Genomic DNA, 15094 nt, shown 5'->3' on the forward strand with positions numbered 1-15094 from the left:
AAGAAAAATGAGGGCAGGAAACAATACAGAAAACCTGCTACTCTTGTTCTCTTAGCAGTCCTAGCCCCAGCCTGCTCCTCCATCTGGTGCCTTGAGGCCTTATTCTTTTTTTCGTTAAATATCAAATCCAGGAGAAAACACAGTTATACAAAGCAAAACGAAATCACAAACAGAAATGTCATTGGAAATACAGAAATAAAAAAGGAAAATGCAGTTCCCATCACTTTATTGTTTCTGGGCCATTCCTGTATCGAGAGCACCCGCTAAGGTCCTTGTGTGCTTACGAGAAACCTGGAGGAACTCATACCACAACCTGAACATGAAACTCAACTGCTGCCACGTGCTGCAGTAAAACCCTTTCCCTGCTGTGACGTTGCACTCCATAGGATTTTATGAAAATATGCTAATGAGTGTGAATATAAAGTGACTGGACAATGCTTCATGCAAAAGGTCTCTTGTGAGGTATCATTACACAGCTTATAATCTACTGTGTGTGTTCATCCTATTTGTATGAACCGATCATTCTTGGATCTGAAACTAGAAATATGAACTATAACTCTGAGGTCCTGTTGTAATGATGCAAAGTGTGGGCCATTAATAGTGGTTTGGACTCTTGATGGCTCCCATTAACCAGGACAATAGACTGTAGTTGGCTCTGTCCTGCACCATCTGTGAGTCAGGCCAGGAAGAATGAAGGCTTGGGGGGTCTCACGGGATATGTGACCATGTCACCTGGTACAGGAATCCATCTTAAACCTGGGGCTCTTCCCCAGGTGAGAAACAAAAGATTCCTGCCTTGTACCAAAGCTGTATAAGGGGGTGGAACTGAACAAACATGGCTGCAGTCATGAGACATCCCCTAGCTACCACCTGAGCTGGAACAAGGGCTATACCAGGTGAAAAGATTGGGTCCAGACAAGAAATAAGTCTAGTCTTTGCAGACGGGACCTTTCCCTCCAGTGCTGGAGGATTCGCCCTTCTCATCTACCATTGTCCCAAGCAGCACAGCTGGTGGGAATCTTAAATGTACCGAGGTGACTTAGGAGCAGAAACCCCCCCTGACCTTCCATGCAATTGGCACTTGCCCCTCACTGAGCAGGATTAAAATTCCTGCAGGGAGACTGGTGGGCCCCATCCCCTCTGGGGATGAGCAAAGCAGCAGGGTGAAAAGAATTGGAGATGCTGGGGATTGAACCCAGGGCCTCATACATGCAAAGCATGTGCTCTACCACTGAGCTACATCCCCATATGGGCCATGTGTGCTATAGGTTACACTCAGAGCCCTCCTGTTTCCAAAGCACCTAGTGACCTAAAAGCAGCATGAGGGACACATTCCCTGCTCTGAGGCCAAAATAATACACTGATGATAATAAGAAGTATATAGAAAGATTTTGCAGTCACTATGGGCATAACTATGATGATTGTTTCGTGTTTCACTCTTAATATCTGGCACCACCACTGCCTTTCCCTTTAGTCTTGCAGTTAACAAAGGGTAAAACTAAACATCACTTCAGATACAAGGGAGTGTGTGTTCATTCCTGTTAGCTACACAGGGGTTTGATGTAGCTGCTTTCAATCCTCTGGTTCTGCCGGGATAAGTAACATTTCAGGGTGTCACTGAACTGAAGAGAGGAGATCATTTTTTGACAGGTTACGCCTACTCTTAAGGGTGTTTGTCTGGCTGGCAGCCCTGGTTCCCAGGTCTCTCCTGAGGGAAGAAAGTTTCTGTGCAAAATACTAAAACTTTTAACAGAGAGGAGGTAAAGGCCATGGCAACATGATGGGGCCAGTATGTACCACAACATGGTTCTTCTATGTGGGATGACTCTGAACACTGACTGAGCTCCACTCCCTTGGATTTGAAGAGATGTTTAGTTGTGCACCTGGGAACATATAAGGCTGAAGCAATTTTATGGATGGTGACAGTACGATTGAAGGGTTATTTAATGTTGTAAAAATTGTAAAAACACTGAGCTTAAACTGGAACTGCCTGTTAGTAAAGGCTGGTTTCCCCACCTCAGTTCCATAAGCTCTGCTAGAAACACCCTGGCTTCTCTCCTGCCTCGGTGGGAACAGCAGGGAATCGTCCCCTGCTGCCCTTGGCTCCAGGCTGGTTTCTCTGGGGAGGGGACGTGGAATTGATTTGTTTGCTGTTGAGAAGGGAGCCAGGCCAGTTCTCAGGGAACGAGAACTCCCAGCATCTTCCCAGCCCAGCCCAGGCTGCGGCCCTGTCCCAGCCTCTGTTCCCCTGGGGGCCCTGCGTGTTTGACTCTAGAGCAGGCCGGGAGCAGCAGCTGAGGCAGAGGACAGCCTGGGCCAGGCAGATAAGAAGGAGTTTAGCAAGCAAAAAAGGTAAAATGGCAGGGGAGTATTACCTTGGACTCAATGGCATTTCTCCATTGGTCTGTCTGCTCTGGGGCAGGGACAATAACACGTCCTGCTGCATTCGTTATTTCAAAAGGCAGTTTAGGATTTTCATTCTCACACATGGTGCACAAAGCAGGACTCAACCTTTGGCGTAAACTAAACGAGCTGCCCACAGATTCTGGCAGCCACAATGAGCATTTGGGTGAGAGCTCAGACCTGCCCCTGTCCCAGAGGGAGACGGGTCATCTGTGTGGGGACTGGACCACTGACCTACCCGCTCCTAACGCCCAAACGTTCAGTAACTCTGTTATCAGTGCCTGTGAGTGTTATTTAAACCATAAGAAAAACCACACTGGGCTGGACCAAAGGCCCATCTAGCTCTGAACCTTGTTTTCTGACAGTAGCCAATAGCAGGTGCCCCAACAACCAGTCAACAAGGCACCACTGGGAGTTGAACCCAGGATCTCCTGTTTACAAAACAGATGCTTTAGCCAGCTAAGCCATGGTGCCTGTGGGTAATTAAAATACAGTGTCTGCCCACACCTGACTCCCTACCATCGCCTGACAAGCTTTGCTTGTGTTTGGATTCTGCAAAGCAGAGGAGCAGGTGAGGTTTTCCTTGCAAGGTGTGTGTGTGTGTGTGTGTGTGTGTGTGTGTGTGTGTGTGTGTGTGTGTGTGTGTGTGTGTGTGTGTGTGTGTGTGTGTGTGTGTGTGTGTGTGTGTGTGTGTGTGTGTGTCAATCTTTGGCCAGGTCTGCACTACAAAGTTGTTTCATCAGAATTATCTTGCTCAGGTGTGTGAAAAACACACAATGCTCCCTTGGTCGGTAGCTTGTGGCTGGTGCACACACTGCAATGCCACGTCTGGCGACAATACTGCCCTGTTTTGGTGACAAAATAAAACGACTTCGAGGAGAGGGCTAGAGCTTTTTGCAGCAAACTTAAAGTAACACAGTAAATGCTGCTCTTCATTATATCACCATAACTGGCCTTCCCCAGTATCCCACAATGCCCGCCGTGAACTCGCCTGCCCTGCATTCCTGCTACAGAGCCATGGGCCCCTCCCCTTTCATCGCTCTGGGAAGTTCTGACAGCTGAGCCTGCTGCTCTGCTCCGGCAGCCAGGAGCAAATCACTGCCGTGGCTGCTGCTCTCTCCCGCCCTGCGAACAGAGAGCCGGGTGGTGGGAACTTCCTGTAGGGGGGCCACTGGCATCCGAACTGTGACACACCCATGACACCCCTTCCCTTGAGGAGGCTCTTACCTTCTAAACAGGGACTTCTGTTTTCTAGTAAAATCACTAAAAGGGAAGGAGAAAACTCAAAAGAGGTTCCTCCTGGCGCTCACGTACATGAACCCGAATACTCTCTCAGTCCTCAAAGAGAGACCTGGAGAAGAAGACTTGCTGAAGCAAAGCCACAGGGGTCTCTGAGGTTTCCCTGGCCCCTCGCCCCTGTCCTGCCTGGCTGATGTCAGCATCTCTCTGTGAGGTCACCTCCTCCCCTGCACCTTTGACCAATAGTCTGAGGTCCTGTAAAAGGCCTTTGTGATGTCACTGCCACACCCCTCCCTTGCTGGGCTAATGTCCTGCCCCTGGCCAGGCACTTTGCAGGTTTGAGCTACTCCCTGTGGATCACCCCACTCAAGGAGCGTTCGTTCTAGGCAGCAAGCCGGCTAGACAGGAAAACATCAGACGCTGCTCCCAATGCTACACTCAGTTTTTCAGAAATTATTCGACTTGATGGCCAGAAGAGACCATTAGAGCATCTAATCTGACCTCCTGCATATCACAGGCCTCCTGTATGACACAATAGCTACTTTTGAGGCAAACACATTCCAGAAAGGCACCTAGTCTTCATTAAATGACATCAGGAGATGGTGAATCCACCACTTTCCTTGGTAGCTTGTTCCTGCAGTGAGTCATCCTCGCTGTTGAATATTTGTGTCTTATTTGTAATATGAATTTGTCTCTTTTCACCTTCCAGCCACTGGGTCTTGTTATTCCTTTCTCTGCTAGATTAAAGAGTCCTTTAATACACAACCTTTTCTCTCCATTAAGGCCCTTCAACACTTCAATGAAGTCACCTTTCAATCTCTTTTGATAAGCTAAACAGGTTGAACTCGTTCAATAGCTCACTAGAAGGCATTTTTTTCCAGCCCTCAGAACATTTGTCATCAGACTCCTGAACTGCAGCTGGATGTGGTTCTTGCTCTTCTGCACAACATATCTCCTGGAGAAGAGGGATCTGTAAATGTACATTCCTATGATACCTTTGTTTAACTGATGAAAACATAAACTAGACACTTAGAGGATTGGAACTGATTTCAGCTGATGGACAGCTTTGCTAGGTTTTTATGCATTTGGACAGCGAAATGTTGAGTGTTTACATTGATATCAAGCACTCCTGTATAGAGGAGCCCCTGAACAGAATGGAGAATGGAAATGGAAATGTTTTCCTTTTTTTAAAAAAAAGAAAGAGGGTTATAAGAGAACAAGGGGGTTTGAACTAAGGACTACTTGAACTGCAGTTAAGCACTCTACCACTGAGCAATATCCCCATGACAACAGAACTATGGAATAGTGATGTCCAGCACTTTGAAGGACAGACCCTGCTTCATCGAGCTGCTTTGCCATTCCCAGACCACAGGTGGTTTTAAAAATGGGGTTTGATTAAACTTCTTAAATGTGGCAAACACCACAGCTTGCACACCCACCGATATAGCTTCTCCCACTGACATAGCTGCCACCTCTTGGGAAGTGGATTAACTGCACCCACAGGAAAACTCTCTCCCCTCAGCATAGAGCAGTGGTTCTCAAACTGTGAGTCAGGACCCCAAAGTGGTCATAACCCTGTTTTAATGGGGTCGCCAGGGCTGCCATTAGACTTGTTTGGGCCTGGGGCTGAAGCCAAAAGTCTGAGCCCCACCACCCAGGGCTGAATCCGTCAAGCTCTGGTTTTGCCCTCCCATAACTGGGGCAGAGCTCAGACTTTGTCTCCCCTGCCTCTGCCCAGTGTGGAGGGGCCTGGTCCCTCTTTCCAGGGCCATGTAGTAAGGTTTTTTTTTGGCAGAAGGAAGTTGCAGTGAAAGGAAGTTTGAGAAACCCTGGCACAGAGCCTCTGAATATGTCTAGACTTGGCTCCCTGTGGCAGATCAGACACTGAAAGTGCAGCCATGGAGACACCACACACCAGCCTGGCCTAGCAGGCAAGAATCAAACCTCCACAGAAAGATGCCTGTTGCTTTCTAACCCATCTCCCTAAGCCCTCAGCCACCACCACTTAACAAAGGGGCTTTCCTACACTATGGTTCTGGTCTCACTGAAGAGTCATTTCCAATTGTTTGCTCAGACCAGCATTAGGGAAAATGGTGCCCTGGGCAAAGCTTGTACTTTGGCACTTCCCCATTGCCCCTGGAAGATCCCCACTCCCCCTTTACCGCTAGCTCCTGCACTCCCAACCCTTGCACCTCCTTCACCCCTAACTCCTGCCCCCTCCTGTGCCCCCTTTGCCCTTAACTCCCTGTGCCACCAGCCATTGCCCCTCTCCTGCAGCCCCTTCACTTGGTTCCAGTGCTGGGGGCCCCACACTTGTTCTCCCTTTCCCTGGGCTTTGGCATCACTAGCCCCTGATTAGCGAGTAGGGTTCAGTGGTTCCCAAAATGTGGAGCATGACTCCTAGGGGGACACAGAGGAACATTCATGGGGGCACCTCAGGGCCTGAGCCAGCCCCCACGGAGGGAGCAGCACTGAGCCCTACTCTGCCCCAGCTCTTCCCCATCCCCACACTCAGCCTGGGCCTCTGGCTCCCAGCTCAGCCTCAACCCCCTTACCCCTGTCCGCACCCCTCTCCCCAGAAAGCAACAGCCCCACTCCCAGCCCCGGTTCTCGACCGCGGCTTCCGAGGGGCCACAGCCATGGCTAAGAGGGCACAGTGTGAAATGTTTGGGGACCACTGGTTTAGGGTGACGTTCTCAATCACTTCTACAAAGTCCAATAAAAGCTATTCCTCACCCACCCACCCATCAGGATGGACTAGGTATGTTCTGCTGCAGGAAGGATAATAACATTTCATTCCATTCAATCCTAAAGTGATTTGTAACCTGCCACCAGCCAAAACTGGCCATTTTGGGAAAGTGGCCCCATCACGCTGCATAGCTAGGCAGAGTAGGTGTGTCTGTGCAAACACGATCTGTTGCTGAAGTCTTTCCCCCAGCTCCTCACTAGATGTGAGGGGGGAGCTCATTCAGCCCCTGCTTCCGCTTAGTATTTCAAAACTCCTTATTGTCCCTATCTCTGCTGGCCTTAGATTTCTCCACCTGTCCCTTCCTTGACAGTTCAAGTGAGGTGGCCAAGTGGTTAAGGTGGAGGACTGTTAATCTATTGTGCTCTGCATGAATGGGTTCAAATCTCCTCCTCAGATGCATTTAGTTTTCACCCCTCCTTTATAGACAACCATCTCCCCCTTTGGTACAATAACAGAGCCAACAGTGTTGCTTCATGCAAACAAAAACCTCAGAAACTCAGGACCCCCTCTTGCTTTAAATAAAATGTCTAAATCCCAGATTTCTTTTAAAGAAATTCTCTAGTCCCGTATTTCTTAGTTTTTATCTCAAAAGGGAACATCCTCATCATCTCCCCCAAACACCCTGGGACCTGCCCAAATTATTAAAATACCCTCAACCCGAGCAAGTGAACCAGAGCTAGTGTCTAGGACAAGCTGTTCTGAAGGAGGCAACTCCAACATTTTCTCTCTGCTTCCCTTGGCAAGTTCTGACTGAGAAAACAAAATTCCCCAAACTGAAAATTTTCTGCTGAAAAAACAATACTAGTCTGTTTGGGGACTTTGGTTTGAAAGTATTATTGTTATTATTCTCTTCTGTTTCTGAGTCAGTTCAGTTCAGTCTTTGTCCTCCAGGTGTGTTTCCAGCTGCTGAGTTGTGGGGGAGAGAGGCCAAGTCATGATGTCTCTTCCCCTCTTTCATAGCTTCTTCCAACTTGCTAGGAAGCTCCTTTGCTACGATGTGAGTCAAGCAGTGTCCATTGTCGCTGTGCTATCTCGGAGAAGCCTGCATTGTACACGGTTCCTGGGCTAGTCCTTGGGAGTGTGGATCCCTTCAATGGGCCAGCAGCGAGTCTGGCTCCTCCATTGTCACACCTGAAAGGCTGGTGGGGGGCATTTCCCAACCTCATAATGTATCTCAGTAACGCACACAGAGCAAAACTTCATAACTTCCCAACCAATGCGAGCACACACAATCCAACCCGATATTAATGTTCAACAGATCAAGACTTTTTAAATGATACCTCACCAGGCAGACTTTGTACAAACCATGTCATCGTTATATGAGTGGTGAATATGGGGCTTCCAGGTGCTGCTTTTAGCACAGCATGCCACACCTGGGCTTACACTGCAATGGAGACGTACCCTTAGAGTCCATCTCTCCAGGGATAAAGATGGCAGCACAGCTGGCCTGGGTCATCTGACTTGGGCTCATGGACGTAAAGCTGAGGGGCTAAAAACTGGTGCAGATATTTGTGTTCATGCTGAAGCCTGGGTTCAGAAACCCTCACCCCTCATGGGGCCTCAGAGGTTGGGCTCAAGCCCATATGTCTGCACTGTAATTTTATAGAGGTTGGGAGGGAGTTTAGCAAGTGGAACTGGTAAAACCGCATTGAGGGGACTGGACTACTGACCTACCAGCTCTTAACACCCAAACTTTCAGTAATTCTATTATCAGTGCCTGTGAGTGTAATTTAAACCATAGGTCCATCTAGCTCTGAATCTTCTCTTCTGACAATAGCCAATACCAGGTGCCCCAAAAGCCACTCCTTAAGGCACCCCTGGGAGTTGAACCCAGGATCTCTTGTTTACAAAAGAGGTATTTTAACCAGCTAAGCCATGATACCTGCTATTACTTAAAGCATTGTCTTTGCCCACACCTGACTCTCTGCCAATCCCCACTGGGCCCTGACAAGTGTTGCTCGTGTTTGGATTCTGTAAAGCAGAGGAGCAGGTGAAGTTTTGCTCCCACGGTGTGTGTGTGATTCTTTGGACAGGTCTACACTACAAAATTAGGTTGGTGTAATTACATTACTTAGGCTGACAATGCAGTTCTATAAACCTAATCCCGGTGTAGATAGTGGCTCAGCTGTCAGAACTTTCTGGAGCTATGAAAGGGGAGGGACCCAGCCTCTGTAGCAGGAATGCAGGGCAGGCGAGTTCATTGTGGGATACTGGTGGAGGCCAGTTATGGTGATATAATGACCAGCAGCATTTACACTGACAATTTGTCACTTTAAGTTTGCTGCACAAAGCTCTAGGCCTCTCGTCAAGGTGGTTTTATTTTGTCACCAAAACAGGGCAGTTTTGTCACCAGACGTGGCATTGCAGTGTGTGCACCAGCCAAAAGCTGCTGACCGAGGGAGCGTTGTGTGTTCTTCACACACCTGAGCAATATAATGATGCTGAAATAACTTTGTAGTGCAGATCTGGCCAAAGATTCACAGACACAGCTTGCAAGGAAAACCTCACCTGCTCCTCTGCTTTGCAGAATCCAAACACAAGCAAAGCTTGTCAGGCCCTGGTGGGGATGGCAGGAAGTCAGGTGTGAGCAGACAATGTATTTTCACCACAGGCAGGCACCATGGCTTAGCTAGCTAAGAGCTTGTTCTGTAAATAAGAGATCCTGGGTTCAACTCCCAGTGGTACCTTGTTGATGAACTCTTGGGTGTACTTGGTATTGGCTACTCTCAGAGGACCATACACAGAGCTAGATGGGCCTCTGGTCCAGCCCAGTGCAGCTGTTTAAATTACACTCACAGGCACTGATAACAGCGTTACTGAAAGTTTGAGTGTTAAGAGCTGATAGGTCAGTGGTCCAGTCCCCTCAATGCATTTTTACCATTCCAGGGGAGCAACCACGGCAGTTCTGGGGAGAGCTCTGGCTGCCAGGGCATCCAGCTAGGAGAGGGCGTGCTGGGGGCTCTGGAGGCCAGTCCAGTGGGGCTGTCAGAGGTGGCTTTACCAGTGGGGAGGTGCTAGGTCACATGTTGGTGGGATGGGGAAGTAGGGACTACAGGATGTGAGGCTGGCTAAAATGAAACTGTCCAAAAAACCCTCCCCCTTTGCTCCAGCTAAAGGCCCTACTTTGGCCTCTCCCCCTTTCATAAAAATCTCCATATCTACCCCAGCTCTCAGAAACCCCCTTTCTCCCATGGGTATTTTCACAGTTTCTTCCTTTTTTCATGGTCTCGTACAAGTATTTTTGCCATGGAAATGATCAAGTACATTTAACATGAGAAAAACAATCAAACGACACATCTGTATCTCCTTCCTCAAGCATGGTGTGTCTCAATTTATCTATAGAAAAGTCTAGGCAGGCAGAGTCACTCCTATGCTGTTTAGGGGTGGGATAGCTCAGTGGTTTGTGCATTTGCTTACTAAATGCAGGGTTGTGAGTTCAATTATTGAGAGGCCCCTTAGGAATCTGGGGCAAAATCAGTACTTGGTCCTGCTAGTGAAGGCAGGGGGCTGGACTCAATGGTCCCTTCCAGTTCTAGGGGATAAGGTACCTCAATTATCTTTTTTTTCTTACTTCACATCAGACCCAGGACTTGCACCCAGCAGTTCTTGGGGCCGTGGGACAGAACTGAGCTTCACTGGCAGCAGTGAGCAAGGATGGTTGGGACTGAGCTGTCTGGGGAATATTTTAATCCTTATCTAATTTTCAGAGGATTAAATCAATGCGGCTTCCACTTCTCCATCTCTCCCAAGGAAATGATGTTTCTGTGCAAAGTACCCAAACCTTTTAACAATAAGAAGTGAAATGAAATGGCCACATGATGGCAACAGAACCTAAGAAATTTGTTATTCTCTAAGGTGTCACACGTACTCCTGTTCTTTTTGAGGATACAGACTAACATGGCTGCTCCTCTGAAACCAAAGTGATGAGAAGCCATGTTCTTGTTCAATGAGCATTGAAGCTGAAAAGGGAAATGTTTTTTTTTGTTTGATTTCTAGGCCCCCACCTCTAATCTACTAGACACATCTTTCCTCCCACAGCCAGGAATAGAACCCCACAGGCATGACTACTAGCCCCCCAACCCTGCTCCCTAGGAGAACCTCTGAGACCCCTCTGCTGGCCCCTCACCTCCCTGCTTGTACTGCACTTGAAACCCAATGGGGTTTCCTTGGGCAGTTTTGACTCACTCCCAGGAAGGGTGTAATTTTAGGAGCAGGTTCCAAATAGTGCAATTAACCAGCCAGAAGGGGCAGCAGATGTCAGTGTAGGAGCCATTGAAATAACTCTGCACTTACTTAGAGGCAGACATAATGAGCTCTATGGTTGGTAAACGTACAGAGACTCTGCTGCTGCTCATGAACTGAGCAGCACATGACCTGTAAACAGCTGCCATTTGAATGCGTCTGAAAGTTACAAGGAACAACAATCTGTGTTAAAGGAAGGTTGACATTTATTAGCGCCCCAATTGATGCCATGTGCACAAAGAGAGGTTTGAATATGTAACAGGGAGTTTGCTAAATCTTGGTTATTTTATTTTTCTAAGAGATTCCTGTCCATCCCCAGGAGAGTTTTCAGTCCCAATGGCAACTTAGTTACCAAATGTAATACAGACTAGTCCATTCCTCCCAAGTGGATGTGGTTCTTGTTCTTCTGCACATTGTAGCCCATGGAGGCCAAGGACCTGCAAATGTGTCTTCACGTGCCTTTGTTTCATTGATGAAAACAAACCTAGACACTTAGAGGACTGAAAGTGATTTCAGCTGGGGACATGTTTGCTAGGTTTTTAGGAAAACATTGAGTGTGTCCATTCATTTCAGGGATCCCTATTTAGTGGAGCTCCTGAAATAGAAATATTTTTACTGAAAGAATGACTTTGTGAGGGGGCACTTGGATTTGAACCAAGGACCACTTAATCTGCAGTCAAACACTCTACCACTGAGCTATAACCCCATGACATTTACACAGCCAAGTCCATAATCTTAAGGATTTTGAAGGACGGGCTCTGCCTCAGAGAGCTCCTTTTCTATTCCCAGACCACAGGGGTTTTAAAAATGGGGTTTGATTAAACTTTATATATACATGTAGACACAACAGCTTGCACACCCACCAACATAGCTTCCCCCAGTGACATAGCTACCACCTCTCGGGGAGATAGGTTAACTGCACGGACGGGACAGCTCTCTCCCCTCCACTTAGAGCAGCTTCATTATTTATGAATAGGTGGAAAATAACCCCCTGAATGGACAGCAACCAATGTATCAGATATTGCTGTGCCTGCATTCAATATGGGTAACTGGTCATATTGGGCTGGATTAGTAGGAGCGTTGCCAGCAGATCAAGGGAAGTGATTATTCCCCTCTATTCAGCACTGGTGAGGCCACATCTGGAGCATTGCGTCCAGTTTTCACGCCCCCCCACACTACAGAAACAAATTGTAGAGAGTCTAGGGGAGGGCAACAAATCCTGCCAACTACAGAGGAAGTTGTGGTTCTTTAGTTTCAGTGGAGCTGGGTCTTGTCTCACTCTTAAGCTATGTCTACATGAAAGAATAATGTGGCTTTAGTTAAAGTGTTTTAATTGAACAGCTGTTGCATGTCCACCCTGTGTCACCAGAGCACATCCATGCTAGCATCTCTTGGATTGCCACAGAGAGCAGTGCATTGTGGGTAGCTGGCTGCAGGGTGCTTTGGGAAAGGTTTGCAATGCCTCACGGGCTGCATCGCATGATGCAGGTTTCTATCCTATCAGGTTTCTATCAGGTTTCTTCTAGTAGGATGCCCATTGGTCCATGGGCATCCTACTAGATTGCCAGCTGCTTTTCAACTGCAATGTGCGTGGTGGGGAGAGACAGTGTGTGTGTTGTGGAAGAGTAAGTGTGTTGGCACACTGTCTCTAAGTTCAGACAGCTGCTGGAAGCAACCAGTCCTGAGGCAGGGAACAGCCCCGACATCAGCCCCCTTCTCTCACTGGCTCAGCTCAGCACAGCACTCTCTGTCACACACAAACACACACACACACACACTGCTGCCTGCTTAGCTCTGTGTCAGGGGTGCTGGAACAGGGGGTTTAGAGCACCATGGCCCCACCACTCTTTACTGGCTGTTAGGAGAAATGATGGGGGGGGGGAGGGTGCAGTCTTGGGGAAGAGGCGTCTGTGGGTGTGGCCTCAGGGGGAGAGGTGCTGTGAGTGGGGGTCCTTGGGGAAAGGGTGTCATGGGGGTGCCACAGTTTGGACAATGGTGCCCCCCCCCCACTGTAAGGAAGCTTCTGCCACCCCGGCTCTGTGTTGGCAGAGCGGGACAGAGCAGCATCCACGGCAGTGATTTGTTCCCCGGGGCTCCGGCAAGGGGGCTCGGGAGGTGATTTAAAGGGCCCAGGGCTTCGGCCGCAGCGGGGAGCCCTGGACCCTTGAAATCACCAGCCTGGGGAAGCCGGGCCAGTCTGGCACAGCGTACCGGCTCTTGCCGGTAACCCATACCGGAACATACCGGCTTACTTTCACCTCTGGAAGGTCCTCATGTGGATCAATAACTGGTTAAAAGACAGGAAACAAAGGGTAGGAATAAATGGTCAGTTTTCAGGATGGAAACAGGTAACTAGTGGTGTCTGTACTGGGACCAGGACTAGTCAACATATTCATAAATGATCTAATAAACAGTGAGCTGACAAAATTTGCAGATGATCCAAAACTACCGGCTTGCTTCCTAGAACGAACGCTCCTTGAGTGGGGTGATCCACAGGGAGTAGCTCAAACCTCCAAAGTGTGTGGGCAGGGGCAGGACATTAGCACAGCAAGAGAGGGGTGTGGCAGTGACATCACAAAGGCCTTTTGCAGGACCTCAGACTATTGGTCAAAGGTGGTGGGGAGGTGGTGACCTCACAGAGAGATGCTGACATCAGCCAGGCAGGACAGGGGCGAGGGGCCAGGGAAACCTCAGAGACCCCTGTGGCTTTGCTTCAGCAAGTCTCCTTCTCCAGGTCTCTCTTTGAGGACAGAGAGAGTATTTGGGTTCATGGACGTGAGCGCCAGGAGGAACCTCTTTCAAGTTTTCTCCTTCCCTTTTCCTGATTTTACTAGAAAACAGCCGTCCCTGTTTAGAAGGTAAGAGCCTCCTCGAGGTTTGAAACCTGTTCAGTCTGATCCATCTGGTGACAGTTGAATTTTAGGCATGGAAAACAGAAGCTTAAGGAGGCAGAATTTTATTCCGCACCTGGGATTTTGTCCCTTAGAATCACTGTGGTCATTAGGGTTTGTCCTTTTTGTTTCACCTTTTCCTCCATCCATCCCTCCCTCCTTTCTCTTTGTCTCTTGCTCCTTTCACCTGTTCCCCTCCCAACACCAGGAACGAGGTGTGTGTGTGTGTTGCGGGGGGAGTGCTCGGCAGCTCCCACTGTGGGAGGTCCACCCAAATATGTGGGGCTGAAATAGTGCTCGGGCAGTGATCCCCACCGGTGACCTGGGCCATCCTTTGGGCTCTCTGGTGAGAACCCTCAGCCTCCCGTCCTCAGTCTCTACCCTGATTGGCTGAGCAGGGGGTTACTGACAGGGAGGAGACTCCGGTCCTTGTTGTTCTCTTTGAAGACCAAGTAAATAAGTCAGAACCAGTTCTATGTTTGATGAATTTTGCTGCTTCTCTGCATTAATTGTCTCTGAGCAGTTCATGATTCTCTCTAACATTGCAGTTCTCCTCAAATACTTGCTGAATAATTACTGTCACTGTTGTTGGTCTGGAGCTCATCTGAGAGCACTTTATTCAGGTCATTCAATGTCTGAAATTCAAGATCTGATGGTTAGTTTGAAAATCAGGGACTTGGGTCCTATTCCCAACTCTGCCACTGACTGGCCGTGTGACCTAAGACAAGTCAATTCTCCTTTCTCAGCCTTATTTTTCTCCCTCTTTCAAGTAGGGATAATAATGATCCGCTCCTACCTCCCTCAACACACTCACTGTCTCTCCCCACACACAAACAGTCTCCACACTGCAGTTGAAAAGCAGCTGGCAATCTAGTAGGATGCTCATGGAACATTACACCATCGGACCAGCTCATGCTGCTGTCTCTGTGCATCGGTGACCCTCACAGGGCCGGCTTGAGTAAGGGACTGTTGACCCCTTACTAAAACTTAGTGGGGCTTTTGGTTGCCTACTTCCCAGTCCCAATAGAAGGGGGAAGGGCCAATGGGAAATCAGGCCCCTGAGACTGACAGTCCCCAGGGGCAAAGGGGAGAGGCCAAAGCTCCAAGTTAGCCGCACTGACAGGCCAGGCAGTGTAATGAGGGAGTCACCAGGCCAGGGGATCCCATCCTCCGTGGGAGCTGGAACTGCCTGGCCCAGAGTGGGGCAGAGCTAAGGAGAGAGCAGGAGCCCAAGCAGAGCCGGGGAGCAGAGCTGCACAGGTGTAGTGCCAGAAACTGCTCCCTGTAGGACTTTGCTACCTGCAGCAGTTACTGAGCCCTGAGGTTGTTCTTATTTGCTGACTTGTCCTAATTGGCTAAAACTTGACAGTGGTGGGGGATGGAAGCATAAAGGCTTCATCCTCCAAACGACCCTGCCTGGTGTCCATCTGTATCTATTACCTCTTAATACCGGATTGTAAACAATAGAGTGAGGTCATTTCAACATCATTTATTTTGCAGCTTCATTTACTGTGCTAACAATGTAGCATCCTGACACTGATACTTCTGCCCATGTGACCTGTGGGTTGGA

General features: G+C 48.7%; 3 non-coding genes across 3 annotated transcripts; all 3 read right to left on the minus strand.

Annotated features, from left to right (window-relative positions):
* Positions 1-1174: 1174 nt before the first annotated feature.
* Positions 1175-1246, minus strand: TRNAA-UGC. Its single transcript has one exon. It is a non-coding gene; the product is annotated as a tRNA-Ala (tRNA).
* Positions 1247-2803: 1557 nt separating this feature from the next.
* Positions 2804-2877, minus strand: TRNAT-UGU. Its single transcript has one exon. It is a non-coding gene; the product is annotated as a tRNA-Thr (tRNA).
* An 8390-nt stretch (positions 2878-11267) lies between these two features.
* TRNAC-GCA lies at positions 11268-11339 on the minus strand. The gene has a single exon. It is a non-coding gene; the product is annotated as a tRNA-Cys (tRNA).
* Positions 11340-15094: the final 3755 nt, after the last annotated feature.

Source organism: Mauremys reevesii, linkage group 12, assembly GCF_016161935.1.
Source record: "Mauremys reevesii isolate NIE-2019 linkage group 12, ASM1616193v1, whole genome shotgun sequence".
Lineage (NCBI taxonomy): Eukaryota > Metazoa > Chordata > Testudines > Geoemydidae > Mauremys > Mauremys reevesii.